The 16,039-nt window shown below is 53.1% G+C and overlaps 1 protein-coding gene across 2 annotated transcripts in view; it reads left to right on the top strand.

The window, feature by feature from the left end:
• ROR2 (receptor tyrosine kinase like orphan receptor 2) overlaps positions 1-16,039 on the top strand; it is a 153,476-nt gene that overhangs the window by 21,004 nt on the left and 116,433 nt on the right. The window lies entirely within an intron of this gene.

Consider the following 16,039-nt stretch of genomic DNA (forward strand, 5'->3'; position numbering starts at 1 on the left):
ACCGGGCAGCACCGGGCAGCAGTGGGGAAGGCCTGGGCACAGGGCTGGCGCAGCCACTTCCAGCGCTCCCGGGCCTTCGCGGTCCTGCCTGCACACAGCTCTGGCGACCTCAGGATGGTACGTTCCTGTGTGTGCCTGTGTGTGTACATGTGTGTGCCTGTGTGTGCCTGTGTGTCCTGTGTGTGTGCCTGTGTGCGCCTGTGTGCCTGTGTGTCCTGTGTGTGTGCCTGTGTGTGTGCCTGTGTGTGCGCCTGTGTGTGTGCCTGTGTGTCCTGTGTGTGTGCCTGTGTGTCCTGTGTGTGCGCCTGTGTGTCCTGTGTGTGTGCCTGTGTGTGCCTGTGTGTGTGCCTATGTATCCTGTGTGTGTGCCTGTGTTCCTGTGTGTCCTGTGTGTGCGCCTGTCTGTGCGCCTGTGTGTGCCTGTGTGTCCTGTGTGTCCTGTGTGTGTGCCTGTGTATGTGTCCTATGTGTACCTGTGTGTGCCTGTGTGTCCTGTGTGTCCTGTGTGTGCCTGTGTGTCCGCCTGTGTGTGTGCCTGTGTGTGCCTGTGTGTGTGCCTGTGTGTACCTGTGTGTGTGTCTGTGTGTGCGCCTGTGTGTTCTGTGTGTCCTGTGTGTGCCTGTGTGTGTGCCTGTGTGTCCTGTGTGTGCCTGTGTGTGTGCCTGTGTGTGCATCTGTGTGCCTGTGTGTCCTGTGTGTGCCTGTGTGTCCTGTGTGTGTGTCTGTGTGTGCGCCTGTGTGTTCTGTGTGTCCTGTGTGTGCCTGTGTGTGTGCCTGTGTGTCCTGTGTGTGCCTGTATGTGTGCCTGTGTGTGCATCTGTGTGCCTATGTGTCCTGTGTGTCCTGTGTGTGCGCCTGTGTGTACCTGTGTGTGTGCCTGTGTGTGCGCCTGTGTGTGTGCCTGTGTGTCCTGTGTGTGCCTGTGTGTGTACCTGTGTGTGTGCCTGTGTGTGCCTGTATGTGTGCCTGTGTGTGCATCTGTGTGCCTATGTGTCCTGTGTGTGCCTGTGTGTCCTGTGTGTCCGCCTGTGTGTGTGCCTGTGTGTCCTGTGTGTGCCTGTGTGTCCTGTGTGTGTGCCTGTGTGTCCTGTGTGTCCGCCTGTGTGTGTGCCTGTGTGTCCTGTGTGTGCCTGTGTGTCCTGTGTGTGCGCCTGTGTGTGCGCCTGTGTGTGCGCCTGTGTGTGCGCCTGTGTGTGCGCCTGTGTGTGCCTGGCGCGCCGTTGGCCATTGTCGAGTGCCGGGCAGAGCAGCAGGCGATCGGTGGGGAAGAGCTGCGAGCGGAGGAGCAGTCTGTGCTCTCCCACCGCCCGCCTTTCTCCTCTCCTCTGACATGCACAGGAGGGGCAGGCACAAGGCCTGTTCTCACATACAGACGAGGCATCGCGCAGAGAACAGTCGTCACCGTTCCAGAACTTTTCAGTCAGGCAGTACATTATATGTCAGTATTGTCCCAATGACAGCACTGCACGGTCTTTCAACTTCTCACCAGTTCTTCAGAGAGAAGGAGGAACAAAGAGCCCTGGAATCTTAATATTTGGGTTGTGGGGGCTGGGTCCTCCGTCTCTTGCAGACATTTGTGGGGTCGGAGGCCGTGGCTGGGCAGGTGGATGGTGGGGCCTGAGCTACTCAGAGCAGCCTCTTCCATTCTGTGCAGGAAAGCTTCAGAAACGCGGCTCAGTCACTGTGAGCCGCGGGTTCCTCTCCGTCAGACTCCCCGGGTGGCGCCCTGGTGTCTGCTCCGAGGCGAGGGGCCCTCCCGGAGGCCCTGGGAGGCAGAGTGTCCGGTGGGCAGGCCGGGCCGCCCCCGCCGCCCGCCGCCCCCAGCGGCTGGACACCCCCTGCGCGGGAGAAGCGGCTGGAATGGAACTGCTATCGCCGAAAGAGCAAGTCCCTTCAGAGACTTAAGCGCAGGGGCCGGTAGGAACCAGGGGCGAGTGTGGTAGGAAAATGTTCGCCGAGGCTGATCACCAGGAACGGTCCTCAGCAGGCGAGGAGGGTGGAGGCGATGGGGTGGAGGGTCCTGTTTGCAAGGCATAAGGCGGGTGGAGGCGAGGGGGTGGAGGGAGGTGGGCGGAGGCGAGGCGGGTGGAGGCCAGGTGGGCGGAGGCGAGGCGGGTGGAGGCGAGGGGGTGGAGGGAGGTGGGCGGAGGCGAGGCGGGTGGAGGCCAGGTGGGTGGAGGCCAGGTGGGTGGAGGCCAGGTGGGCGGAGGCGAGGCGGGTGGAAGCGAGGGGGTGGAGGGTCCTGTTTGCAGGACATGAGTTCCCGTTCGCTCTCAGGCGTCCTGCGCTTCCAGGCAGAGGGTCTGGCTGCTGCGGAAGTGCTGCTTTCACCAGCCGGCCTTGGCTTTCACGTGAACGTACGAGTGACCTTGGTGTTTAACGAGAGAGCGGAGTGAAAGGAGTAGCACATTTGCATCCAGCACATCAGCGCTGCGGGGGCCGCGGGGGCTGCGGGGGCTGCGGGGGCTGCGGGATTCCGGGCCGAGAAGCGGCTGTGAAAGCAGGAGTCCGCGGGGAGCACGCTCAGTGGTGCTGGCTCCGAGCTCGTGCTGTTCGTTCACAGCACAGCGTTAAAACTCGGAGATTTCATGGGATATTCAGGAAGACGGACGAGGTGAGAACACATCCGGGCAGCCAGGAAACCTGACCTCAGGGCACAGGGTCTGAGGAGCTGGCTGTGGTGGACTCGAGCAGAGCAGGAAGTCGGGGTGCTGACTGCTGAGTTCTGCCTCATCTGGGTATTTCACTACAGTTGTTTGCAGTGGAGTTCTGGGACAAAGAAGCAAGCCCCTTGGATGGACACAGTGTGTGTACAGGAGGGAGCCCCTTGGATGGACACAGTGTGTGCACTGTGTCCCATAGATTTTGGATTGTTGTGTTTTCATTGTCATTTGTTGCCATGATGTGTTTTTTTTTTTTTTCTTTGATTTCTCTGGTAACCCAGTCATTGTTTAATAGCATGCTATTTAGCCTCCAGGTGTTTGATTTTTTTTAAATTGTTTTTATTTATTTATTTATTTATTGATTGATTGATTGATTTTTTACAGAGAGGAAGGGAGAGGGATAGAAAGTCGGAAACATCAATGAGAGAGAAACATCAACCAGCTGCCTCCTGCACACCCCCTACTGGGGATGTGCCTGCAACCAAGATACATGCCCTTGACCGGAATCGAACCAGGGACCTTTTAGTCCACAGACCGACGCTCTATCCACTGAGCCAAACCGGTTTTGGCTTAATTGTTTTTATTGTAGTTGATTTCTAGTTTTATGTCATAGTGATCTGAGAAGATGCTTGATATGATTTATATCTTCCTGAATTTGAATAGACTTTACCTGTGCCCCAATATGTGGTCTCTCTTTGAAAATGACCCTTGTGCACTTGAGAAGAATGTATATTCTGTGGCTTTGGGGTGGAATGTTCTGAAGATATCAATTAATTCCATCTGGTCTAGTGAATCATTTAGGATTGATGTTTCTTTGCTGATTTTTTGTTCAGAGGATTTGTCCAATGGTGATAGTGGGGTATTAAAATCTCCTACTATGATTGTATTGCTATCAATCTCTCCCTTGATATCCTCCAGGAGTTTTTATGTATTTGGGTGCTCCTGTATTGGGTGCATATATGTTTACCAGAGTTATATCTTCTTGTTGAATTGCTCCCTTTAGTATTATAAGTGGCCTTCCTTATCTTTTATGTCCTTCACTTTGAGATCTAAATTTTCAGATATAAGTATTGCTACCCCAGCTTTTTTTTTTTTTTTTTTTTTTTTCCATTCGCCTGAAATACCTCTTCCCATCCCTTCCCCATCAGTCTGTGTGAGTCCTTTTTCTGTGAGGTGGGTTTCCTGTAGACAGCAGATATATGGGTCGTGGTTTCTTATCCACTCAGGTAATTATATCTTTTGATTGGGGCATTTAATCCATTTACATTTAAAGTTACTGTTGATAGGTACTTGTTTGTTGCCATTTTTACATTTTATGCCTGTGTTCCTTCTTTGCTTCCTATTTCTTTTTTTTACAGCAGACCCTTTAGCATTTCTTGCATTGCCGGCTTGGTGGTGATAAATTCCCTTAGTCCTTTTTTGTCTGTGGAGCTCCTGGTTTCACCTTCAATTTGATTGATAGCCTTAGTGGGTACAGTATTCTTGGATTCAGACCCTTCCTTTGCATGACTTTGTATATTTCATTCCATTCCTTTCTGGCCTGATGTGTTTCTATTGAGAAATAAGTTGCTAGTCTGATGGAGGATGCTTTGTAGGTAACTTTCTGTCTCTCTGTAGCCACTTTTAATATTCTTACTTTGTCGTTGGTGTTTGCCAATTTAATTATAATATGCCTTGGCCTTAGTCTTTTGTGGTTTATTTTGTTTGGAACTCTGTGAGCTTCTTGGACTTGTATAAGTTTTTTCTTCCCTATATCAGGGAAGTTTTCTGTCATTATTTCTTCATACAGGTTTTCTATTCCTTGCTCAGATTCCTCTCCTTTTTGGCACCCTTATTATGCAGATGTTGTTTTGTTTCGTGTTGTCTCAAAGTTCCCATAGGCTCTCCTCCTGTTTTTTAAGCTTTTTTTCCTTGTTGCTGCTCTGCTTGGGTATTTTTTTTCTACCTTGTCTCCTAGCTCACTGATGCAGTCCTTCACTTCTTCTAGTCTACTGTTGATGCTTTCTATTGAATTCTTTACAGTAGCAATGTCATTTTTTATTTCTTCTTGGTTCTTCTTCATTTCTTTGTTGTTCTTATGCATATTGTTAAGTTTGTCTTCCAACCTTTTCAACGACCTTATGACCTTTTCTCTGAATTCTTTCTCTGACATATTGTTTGCCCTCTTTTCTGATGATGTCTTCTTTTCTTTTATATATGCGGGCTGTTTCTTTGTCTCCCCATAATCTCTCCTCTCTGGGTGTCTGGCTATGTAGCTCTCTTTCTCCTGTGTTGACTGACTTACAGGCACAAAATACAACACAACAAGGCACAATGCACAAGTCACTGAACACAAATGTATTCACGATACTAATAATCCCAAATAGAGGTGACCACCAGAGAAAAGAGAATTAGGGGATAAAAAAAAAAGTGCAAAAATGATATTGAGAAGGAAAAAAAGTAAGAGGAAAAAAAATAATAAAAAAGAAAGGTGGAAAACTATTTATATGGGGAGAAAACTCCAATAGAACAACACATAATAAAAAATATTGCAAACAACTAACACCTTGATATGAATGCAAACTACAGACAACTAATAACAAGTGAGGAGAGGAAAAACAGAAGCAAAAAAAGAAAAAAGAGAAACAATCACACAAACAAATAAACCAATCTAATCAACAAGCAAACTAACAACATAATAGGAGAGAAAGGAAGGCAAAATAAAATTAAAAAACATTAAAAAAAACCAACAAAAAACAAGAAAAAAGTGAAGAGAGAAAAAAAATTTGGATAGTGAAGAAAGAATAGAAAAGTGTGTATGGACTTGGAGCAGGGGATTGGAAATTAGATACCTAAGTAGGGTGAAATTTTAACGGGGGTAAAAAGAAGGAATAGGGAAAATCTAAAGCAGGAATAGGGTAAGAGAAACAGGACAACAAAAAGGGAAAAGTGAGGAAGAAAGTGTTGGCATAAAGGTAAAGCTGAGATAGAGTAAAATGATGCTAAAGGAAAAATGAAAATAGAATGTAGAACACAATCCCAAAATAAAATAAAAGAGAAAATTAAATGAAACTTTAGCTATAACTGGTTTGGCTCAGTGGATAGAGTGTTGGCCTGCAGACTGAGGGGTCCCAATTTTGATTCTGGTCAATGGTATGTACTTGGTTTCGGGCACATCCCCAGTAGGGGGTTTGCAGGAGACAGCTCATTGATGTTTATCTCTTACTGATGTTTCTAACTCTCTATTCCTCTCCCTTCCTCTTTGTAAAAAATCAATAAAATATTTTAAAAAATGAAACTTAAAAAAGGTAAAATAATAGTAGTAATAATACTGATAACAAATAAAAATATAATAATTAAAAAGGTAAAATCAAGTGAGAACAAAAGAAAAAATTAGTTTCTTAAGTAAAAAATAAAAAATAAAATGCGCAATATTGAAGGCCATTCACTCTACTGTTCTGTTTGGCATGCCTGTTTCCTGTCAGGTAGTTTCCTGCGTTCCACAGCTCCTCTGTGTCGTAAGCCACAATCCTGTTTGAAGCAGGCAGTAGTTCTTTGTTTCTCAGCCTGCCTGTGGTTGTATTTACACAAGAGCCAGTTTGTGATTCCATCCCTGGGTGGCAGTGTTTCTGTATTGACATTCGGGGCTGTAATTCCTGTACCCAGTATTTAGAATTTGTTTTCCCTGCTGCACTTAGTACTGGTTTGGGGTATGGGCTGCCCCAGAACTGTTGTTCTGATCGTTTCTCCCTGCTCTGATCCCCAGGTTCCACAAAAACAACTTTCCCCTGTGTTTCTGAGAGTGTTTTTAATGGCTGATCGATCCTATATGCTGGGCTCAGTAACCAAAACCAAGGATTTAGAGAGAAAAAAGAGCCAGAATAAGTGCATGAACTCATGCCTTTTCACCCGGCATCGCGTGGGCCTGCTCACATCTCTGCGTGTCTTTCCCTGGCACAGTGCAGCCGGTTTCCTGTGGAACTCCAGGCTGCCTTTCTGTGCCCAGCCCAGCTGCGGCTTGGTTTCTAGAATCACCTCCTGTCAGCAGCCCTGTGGACCCTCTTCCACGTTCGCGGATTACGCTGGCCCCAGTGTCTGGGGACTTTGTGGGGCACAGACTTCCTCTGAGCCTCTAGATCGCGCTGTGTTTCTCCTCCAGCCTGGATCGCAGACCTCACCTTCCTCTGGGCCAAATCTGACCTCTCCATGAGCAGGCGCAGGGCTCGTCCGACCGGTGTTTGTGGGTTCGCAGCTGGCCCCTGGGTGTTGTGGTTGTGGGGTCCCTCGAGGTATCCGATTCTCCCCCGTTGAAGGTGAGGCTGGGCTTCTATCACAGCCTCTCCCCTTCAAGGTGACGCGGTCTCTGCAGCAGAGCCACGGCTCCGGGAGGGATGTCAGCAGCCGTGCAGGCTGCCCGGTCAGGCAGTCCCCAACAGTCCCTGGAGTATAGCTGTCCTTCACCCACAAATGGACACTCCGCGTACGTCCACACACTCTCCTTTCCTTCTCTCACTCACTCTGTCTTGCAGCCTGCCTTCCTGTCGACAGCCGATCTTGTTAGATTTTTAAAATAGGATTCAAACACCGTGAAATTCACCATTTTATTTTTTTACAGATGTTTTCTTTCTCCCTGTTGACCCCTTCTAGTCTGCATCCCCCCCTCCCGCCCCAGGCCTTCACCACACGTGTCTGTGTCCATGAACTGTGCATACACGTTTTTTGGTTAATCTCCTTCCACCCCCACTTCCCCTGAGATTTCATCATTTTGTCCCATGCTTCTATGTCTCTGGACCTGTTGTATTCATCAGATTCCACATATGAGGGAGATCATGGGATACTTGTCTTTCTCTGACAGACCCATTTCTCTCAGCATGATGCTCTCCAGGTCCCTCCATGCTGTCTCAAAGGGCGAGAGAGCCTTCTTTTTACCGCTGCACAGTGTTCCCTGGTGTGATGTCCCACAGCTTTCTGTCCACTGTCTGCTGACGGGCACCTGGGCCGTTTCCAGATCTTAGCTGTTGTAAACTGTGCTGCTATGAACATAGGGTCATACATGCTTCCTGATGGGTGTTTCGGGGTTCTCAGGATATATTCCTAGCAGTGGGGTCTCTGGGTCGGATGGCAGTTCCGTGTTTACAAACGCCCGTGTGGAGGTGTACAGGCCAGGGTTCTGTGTGTTCGCGGAGTGTGGGCTCGTGGGCACGGCCAGTTCTCTCCCCAAGAGCCCTGAGCCGGGCCCTGGCCGGCAGCCCTCGCCCTGTCCGTCTGGGTTTACTGCCTGACACTGGCCAGCCTTTGGGGACACACGTTTTCCTATGTTTGGGCACCTGCCCTGAGTGGGACTGTGGGGCCACGGGGTCATGTGTTTTCAGTTTGGGACCTCCCGCCGGCAGCAGTGAGCCACGGCTCCCTCTGCCCGTCCTCACCAGCACTGGTCCAAACAGCCCGTCTTCTGATGGACTGTGTTTCAGGAGACGCAGTGTAACTGAAATCACTCTGGACGTGTCTGAGTGTCAGCCACGGGGCAGAGTGTGCTGCGTCTCCGTGCGGCCAGAGTACGGGGACAGGGTGCCCGCAGGAGGCAGTGGGAGGACGGCAGGCGCTGGGGCCGGCCCCCGCTCCTCCTCTCCCTCCGGCAAAGGCCTCTGTGAAGGCGGCTGAGCCTTTCCCAGGCGCACAGGCGCGTCCCCTGCTCAGTGAGCCTGATGCCCATGAAGTCTGCTCTTCGTACCGAGCTCAGAGAGGCTGCTTCTCCTCTGCCTGTTTCTTGGAACAAATCGGTAGTTCAGTATCATTTATATGTTTTGCATTCTCAAAGTGTTGCTAAACTTTTATTCTGCGCCCCTGCACGCCCCCCCCCCCCCCCCCCCCCCCGTTTTGTAATAATGGCATCAGGACAGAAGAGGGTCACACAGCGATTGCCATCCCTCTGGGCCATAATAGCGAGGGCGGACTAGGCTGGCTCGGGCAGCGCGCCTGCCTTCCCCTCAGGGTTTTCTGGTGTTAAGGGAGGGCTTTGGATTAAAGTCCAGCGGACATTGGCATTGGGTAGAGAAGGGTCCTGAGGATAGGGAGGGGTGGAGGGGAGGGGCCAGGGTCCCTGCTTTCCTGCGCCGGAGGGAGGGCCCCAGTTGAGCTCTGGGGAGGCGACGGAGCTGGTGCCCGCACCACTGGGCAGGCTGGCGCTTGGCAGGATGGAAGTCCTGGCAGCTTGCCCTGAGCAAGGGCACGCAGAGGACCTGAAATCAGGGGACAGGATCCAGGACGAGATTCCAAGTTCACCCAGAGTTACGGACCGAGACCGCGGGAGAACACCGGTGCCAGCATGACTGATGGGTGGCTGCGGGAACCAGTGCCCACGACAAGGCAGGGCCTGCTGCTCCTGGGAGAACCGGCCTCCCTCCCGCACCTGCGGAGCAGCCTGGCCCCACGGAGGCGGCTCCCCACGCCCCTCAGGTGACTGGTTCCTGGAGCCTCAGGCAGGCGCGGAGATGGCAGACAGACTCCCCCTTTCCCCCAGGAAACAGTGACAAGGAGGGAAGGGTGAGGCGTCTGCTCGGTGCCCAGTGCCCAGGTGCCCGGAGCCGGCAGAGCTCTGCACTCAGGCCCCATGACCACGCCTCCTGCCATGGCAATCACGTTCCTTTTTTGCCAGAGATTGGCTAGGCCAGTCCTTATCCTGGCCTGGCCAGTGAGAAAGGAGGAGCTTCTTTTCCAGGACCAAAGTGTGATCCCTGGAGGTGGCAGGAAGCTCCTGGCTAGGCCCGGTGGGCGGGCGGACGGGCGCTGGGCTGCAGTGATGTCCGGACCGCTCCCTACGCCCTCTCTCAGGGAGGGCGGGGCCCAGGCTTCCCCACTCCAGACCCACCAGGACTGGACTGCGTGGGTGTCTCTCAGGAATTCGTCTCATTCCCGTGACGGGTTTGCTGACAAGATTGCACTGAACTGTAATGCAGGCTTAAACTCTCTGTAAAACGTTTGCAATGTTGTCATTTTATTGTATGTTTGGCAGAAAAAATAACATTTACCAAGTTACCAGCTGACTGATGAACTGAAACGAGGCTGGTGTGTGCCTGAGGTCTCAGCCTGCGAACCTGAAGGTAACCCAGCGGTGCAGAGCTGAGCTGCGGCGCCCTCCCCCCGGCTGTGCCGGACGCCCGCTCGGCGGGGAGCGTGGCCCGGAGCCGCGGTGCCCTGGGCTGGCCGGTGGTCAGACTGCTGGCCGGTTTTGGTGAGTAACAGGCTGAGTATTTCATTTGGGTACAAAGCGTTCCCGGCTAGGAGCTTCAGAGCGACTGTGTAATCTTATTCTGAGAAAGTTCTTTCTCAAACATTAAAGAGAACCGTGGCTCCATACATACTGAAGTTTACCTTCCTGACCATTGTTGAGTGGACAGTTCAGTGGCCGTGAGCACACGCACAGCGCGGGGTCACCATCGCCAGCGTCCACCTGCAGACCGTTTCTTCTTCCCACACGGAAACTCTGACCACAAACACCCCTCTCCACACCGGCCTGGCCCCGCCGCTGCCTCTGCTGCCGGGACTGCTCTGGGGCCTCCCAGGGAAGCGCTGTGGAAGGCAGGGTCCAAAGCTCTCAGGACCGCTGACGCCACGGCTGGGCTGGAGCGGGGCGTCTGGGTAACAGGAGAGAAACGCACTGGGTTTTGGGTGGTTGTGGCCGCAGAGCTGGTCCCCTGCCCCGGGGCAGCTCCTGCTGTCCGCTGTCACAGCCTGGGCCCAGGGACGCCAGGACAGAATGCTGGCGAGGAAAAGCAATTAGCAAGCCATTTTAATTTTCTCATCCAAGAGAAATTCTATAGGTTGTTTTTGGCAAAGTGGTATGTTGCAGTAGGCCCCGCAGACTCTGGTGCTCTGTAAATTAAAGAGGTTTGGGGTCATTGTGGTTTCTTTTTGAATTCTTCTTGTTGGCTTGATGCCGGATTGGCCATGATGTACTAATTTGGGGTAATTGGGGGGAGGAGGGGAATTCCTGGTTAGCAGACTCCCAACTGTCCAACATGTCAGCTTCATAGGTTTTCATAATGAAACTACAGGCTCGGTGCACGAATTCGTGTGTGAGAGGGGCCCTCGGTCCGGCTGGTGCTCGGGGCCTATGGGGAAGGGGATAGCTGGGTCAGGGGAGGGACTGCAGGAGATTGGCTGGCCAGTCTCCACCTGATTGGGGCCGATGGTGGGGGTGGGAGGGAGGCGAGGCCGGCCATGGGAGGTTGGCCGGCTGCGGGAGGTTGGCTGGCTGCGGGAGGTTGGCTGTGGGAGTGCAGTGACCAACAGGGTGCAGCTCCTATGAGTGTCTGCCCCCTGGTGGTCAGTGTGCATCATAGCAACTGGTCAACTGGTTGTTTGGTCACTTAGACTTTTATATATATTAGATGATAAAGGGATTGCATTTCTTCTAGGAATTTGAGTCACTTTTGTTAATTGGCATCTTCCACTTAAAATCTCAGTGCAGTTTCTTTTGACTCTATCAAGTGTTTTAAAATCTCAGTCGTTCCTTTTTGGATCATTCATAAATAATGTCATATTTGTTACTCATATCCATTAACATCAATCAGCCGGTTTGAAGGGCAGAGGAGGATGTTGAGTTTAGGTCATTCGTCTTTCTCGGGACTGATGTGCTTGCTTCCCAGTGGAGATGGTGTGCTCTGGATGACTGTGCCAACACCTTCCCAGTAGTGAGTTCCAGTTTCAACCCCCTGACGGGTATCAGTCCTCTTGGGATTGAATAGCTATGCAGCCCGTAGGACTGCTGGGCGTGTAGAAAGTATGGATTAGGGTTTGCTAAGATAGCTTCCACAGATCCATGAAAACTATTTCCCCAGCTTAGTGCTCTATTACAGCGCCACCTCAGCCCCAGGCGGGAGGTGTGGTGATGCTCTCCATGGCCAGTCACTGCTGCGGACCTGGGCTGGACCTGCCTCCGGCCTCGGGCCTCGGGCCTCAGGCTGTATCTCCGGAGCAGGCTGTGTCCAGCCTCCTTTGGGGTCTGTCAGCCTGTCCTTTAAGGCATGGCGTGTCCCCCGGACGTCCCTCCTGGCCAAGACAGAACCAGGGAGTTGTCCCCGGCTCCTCCCTCTCCAGCCCCTTCCTCACTGACAACACAACAATGCCCACTCAGCTCCACACTGACTGGATCCTCCCTCTCATCACCCCCCCCCCCCCCCACCTGCTCAGGACCCTCCTCTGGCCGCATCCTGTGCTCTGCTGCTTGCGAGGTGCAGAGGGCCCCACAGCTGCGCTGTGGCAGAGGCACTGCTCCTTCACAGGCACTGGGGCCTTTCCGAAGCCCGACACAGGGGCGGCCACGGAACTCGGACGTGGCTGCTGGAAGCGGCGAGTGGCCCTTGTCACACCCTTTCTCCAGCGGCCCCTCGCAACTACCTCCCGCCCTCGGGGCCAGCTCAGATGAGCACCAGTGCCGGGAGGTGAGGACAGATCTTGCTCTGAGCTTGCACCTGCTTTTCCAGCCCTGTGACCTCATGCTCTTAGTGTCAGTGTCCACAGATGGAGGGAGTTGTAACTGGTGGGAGGAGGCCAGTTTTTGGGGAAATGAAGCCCAGGGCGGAGGGCGGGGGTGGGGGGGGCAGACTCACCTGAGCAGAACGCAGAGGCACCTTCTCTGTTGCTGGGCTCCTGTGCCGGGCTCCCCACTGTGTCCCAGAAAACCCTCAATAATTTGTCTTGAGTTTAACCACAATTAAACAAATTTTTTCAATTTCATGTTCCAGGAAGATTCCCCCAGATCAAGCGAGGCGGAGGCGCCCGGAAAAGGCCCAGCCCAGTATTTTCATGGCCCACAGGGGACAGCAAAGCTTAGGTGACCTCGCAGGACTCAGCCAGCGAGGAGCCGGAGGGGGTCCACGTAAACAGGCCGTGCCCCCGCCCCACGCGTGCTCCTGTGCAGGGGGTGCCCGCTGTTGAGAGTTATTAAAAGTCTCGTTGTCGCCATGCTTCTGTTTCCCAGGGGTCATTTGGACTTCAGACAGGTGAGCCATTTCTCACGGTGGCACCAGTGACACCAAGCTGTGCAGCCACCACTGCCACCGTCCACACGGAGGCTGCCCGGGGGCACCAGCTTCCCGCCGGCCCCGCAGCCCGCGCTGCCTGTGGGTCTGACGGACTAGGGACCTTGTGTAGATGGGATCCTGCAGATTTTGTCCTTTAGCAATTGGCTTATTTCACTTACCATGGTGTCTTCAGGCTTCATCCATGTTCTAACGTGTCAGGGTTCCCTTCCCTCCCTCTTGAGGCTGAAGGTGTCCCATTGTCTGCATGGTCCGCATTCTGGGTGTCCAGTCTTCAGTCCACGGCCACGTGGGTGGCTCCATCTCCTGGCCACCGTGGGTACTGCTGCCACGCACATTCCTGTGGCTCCCAGCTCTTCTCAGGACCCCCAGAGGACTTCCTCGGATGGTCGGCCATTCTGGGTTCTATTTACAAGCGTCCCCAGGCGCATCCTGAGAAGACTACTATTTAAGGGATGGAAGCCGTCCCCCTCCTGCCCCCCCAAGTTAGGCATTAAAGTGTGCGGAATGGCGTGGTGTGCTGGCCAAGAGGCCACAGCAGCTCTGCACGTGGTTCTCAGGTGGCTAATGGATTCACTTTGACTTCTTCTGTTTGAAATCACCGTTTCTGGCCCTTTATTTTTGGGTTTTCATTCTGCAGAGTCTCACATCCTACTTCTCTTTGGGGTGATATCCTAAAAGAACCTGGGTCAGACGCCACCCAAATACCCCGCCCAGGAGTGCAGGCACTCCTCGCTTCTCTGCCTTTTAAGTGGGTTTTGAACAAATTTGCATCCACTTGTGTTTGGAAAGGACCTCACCGGTGTGTCCCTGTGCCGTGGTCACCGCCCCGCCCGGGAGTGGTGAGGCCTGATGGGGTTCTCTGAGGGAGCTGGAGATAAATGGCTTCCCGTGAGGACCAAAGGGTTTCCCGTTCACGTGGCCTCCAGGTGCTGCTGTGACAGCCCGTCCGTTCATCTCCTGGGGTAAACAATGATGAGCTGCAGGCGAGTGCTGCGGGTGGGGCAGTTTCAGGTTTGCAGGATGAAAGGAGTTCCGGGAGGGACGGAGTCCGACGTGCACACAGTGAGCACAGGTGAGCCTGCGATGTCACGTGTTTATGGCAGGTTAGGAAGTCTGAGGAGGCGGCCTGCAGACATGAGTGCGCTGGCCTGGACCAGCCGCCGGCAGCGCTCTGCATGCCTCGGACTGGCAGGGATCATTGCAAATGGGTGCTGTTCTGAAATCTAATAAAAAGTCAGTGCCCGGCCTGTGTGGCTCAGTGGTTGAGCATCAACCTGTGAACCAGGAGGTCACGGTTCGATTCCCAGTCAGGGCACAGGCCTGGGTTGTGGGCTCGATCCCCAGGGTGGGGCATGCAGGAGGCAGCTGATCTGTGATTCTCTCTTATCATTGATGTTTCTACCTCTCCTTCTCCCTTCTCTCTGAAATCAATTAAAAAAAAACATTAAAAAAATTAGTAATTGAGATAAAACACTTGGTTAAATCCATTTAGTAATGCAAAGACTGATTTAAAACAAACAACCAAAGGGTTTTTCTGAAACTCCACGGAGAAGGCCTGTGCGTCTGGGAGAGACCAGGCGGCCGGGCTGCGGGAGGGTGGCCCTCAGGCGGGAGCCGGGCTGGGCACGTGTGAGGAGCATCTCGGTGGCCCGCCCCCGTGCGGCGTGGGGAAGGGCCCCGTTTGGGAGCACAGACCCGGGGCCGTGGCCCGGGGAGAGCCTCCCCAGGCCCCAGGCCCCCCGAGCTGCTCTGCAGACCTTGCTCCGCTGGGAGGTCATTTTCCGTGTTTGCTGTGGGATTGCGACTGAGAGCCTCCAGGTCTGCTCCGGATGAGCTCTGAAATGTCGGCCTCTCCTCCTGGGAAGAGCCGGCGGGAGCTGGGGACACGGGCCCCCCTGAACCAGTCCAGGAGGCTGTTCCTCCCTCCTCCCTCTCCCAGCCCCCGGAGCAGAGGGCACGCCGGGCAGCGGGGCTCGGGGCAACCGCTGCCTGGTGGTTCGGTGTGGTTTAGACCCTCCCCTGGAGTTCACTGCATTGTGTGTGCTCAGCAGTTATTACCGTGTTTTTCCTTAAAGAATTCTCTTCAGATGAGCAGTGCTTTTGCCTCTTTGTTAATAATAGTTTCTTAAAACCAGCAATTCAGAGCTGCACACAGATCTGGTCTGTAATTTTCTGCCTTTTACTTAAAGTGCAACCTTCCCCTGGGATCTAGAATTTCCCAGGACGGGCTCCCCTCGGTTCTGACAGCAGCACAGCCGGACAGGAGGGCGCTGGCCGCTCGCCCTGCGGACTTTCTCCCCGATTCCTGGACGTTTGCCTCATTTCCACTTTCTGTAATGAAGGTGCGGTGTGGCCGCCTCCCCACCTCCTCCGTCATCTGCCGCGTGGAGTAAGGGCTTGTAGTCTTAAAAAAATCCAGAGCGAGAGGAAAGGCGGGAGAGGGAGGGAAGGTTAATTTCATGTACTTCTTGCTACGTAAGGATAAAAAATAGATTATTCTGCTTTAGATTAAAAGTGTGATATTCCTCCCATGTAGGAAAGAATTAGATAAAGAAAATGAGTAGTAAAACTTCTAGAGTAATTTCATTTCACCTCTTCCTCTCTGTTTTTTGCGGGAGTCCCAGTCTCTTGATTATTTTCAGAGTTTGTTAGCAAGCCAGTCAGCCACGTCAAAACTGCGGGGACCTTGAGTGGGGTCCCCGGAGCCCTTGTATAATAAGTTATTTCATCTCCCGGAGCCTCAGTTTCTGCATCTGCAAAACGGGCATGACAGCTCCATTGTGTGGATCAGAGATGGGCGTCTGGGGGACCTGCGGGAGACACTGCACACCGTCTGAAGCGCTGGGCACGTGGCCTGACGCCCTGGACCGTGGCGCCGCACAGGCAGCGAGGCGCGCCGCCCAGGAGCTGGCAGAGAGTAAATAAAGCTCCTCCTGTCCTCAGGTTTGGAGCCATCAGAGCACCTTCACATTTTTAAAAATGATTTAAAATATTTCTACTGATTTTTAGAGAGAGGAAGAGGAAAGGAGAGGAAGGGAGAGGGAGGGAGAAACATCTGTTGTGGGACCCCTCCCGGGATTGAGCCTGCAGCCTGGGCATGAGCCAGCACACGGCCTTCCGGTGCCCAGGACAGGCCCGCCCGCCGAGTCAGGTTTAATGCCAGAGAGATGGGCCTCGGTCTGATGGCTCAGCCGACATTCCAGATCACAGGGAGTTCTTCTGGAGAACCCAGAGCTTCGTTCTAGTGTGTGTGTGTGTGTGTGTGTCTGTGTGGGGAGGGGGTTGGGAGGAGAAGCAGCGAGGCCATTATGGGCTTGGTTACCTTGGGAGCCTTTATAAGCAACCTGGCGT

Source organism: Pipistrellus kuhlii, unplaced genomic scaffold (assembly GCF_014108245.1).
Source record: "Pipistrellus kuhlii isolate mPipKuh1 unplaced genomic scaffold, mPipKuh1.p scaffold_m20_p_102, whole genome shotgun sequence".
Taxonomy (NCBI): domain Eukaryota; kingdom Metazoa; phylum Chordata; class Mammalia; order Chiroptera; family Vespertilionidae; genus Pipistrellus; species Pipistrellus kuhlii.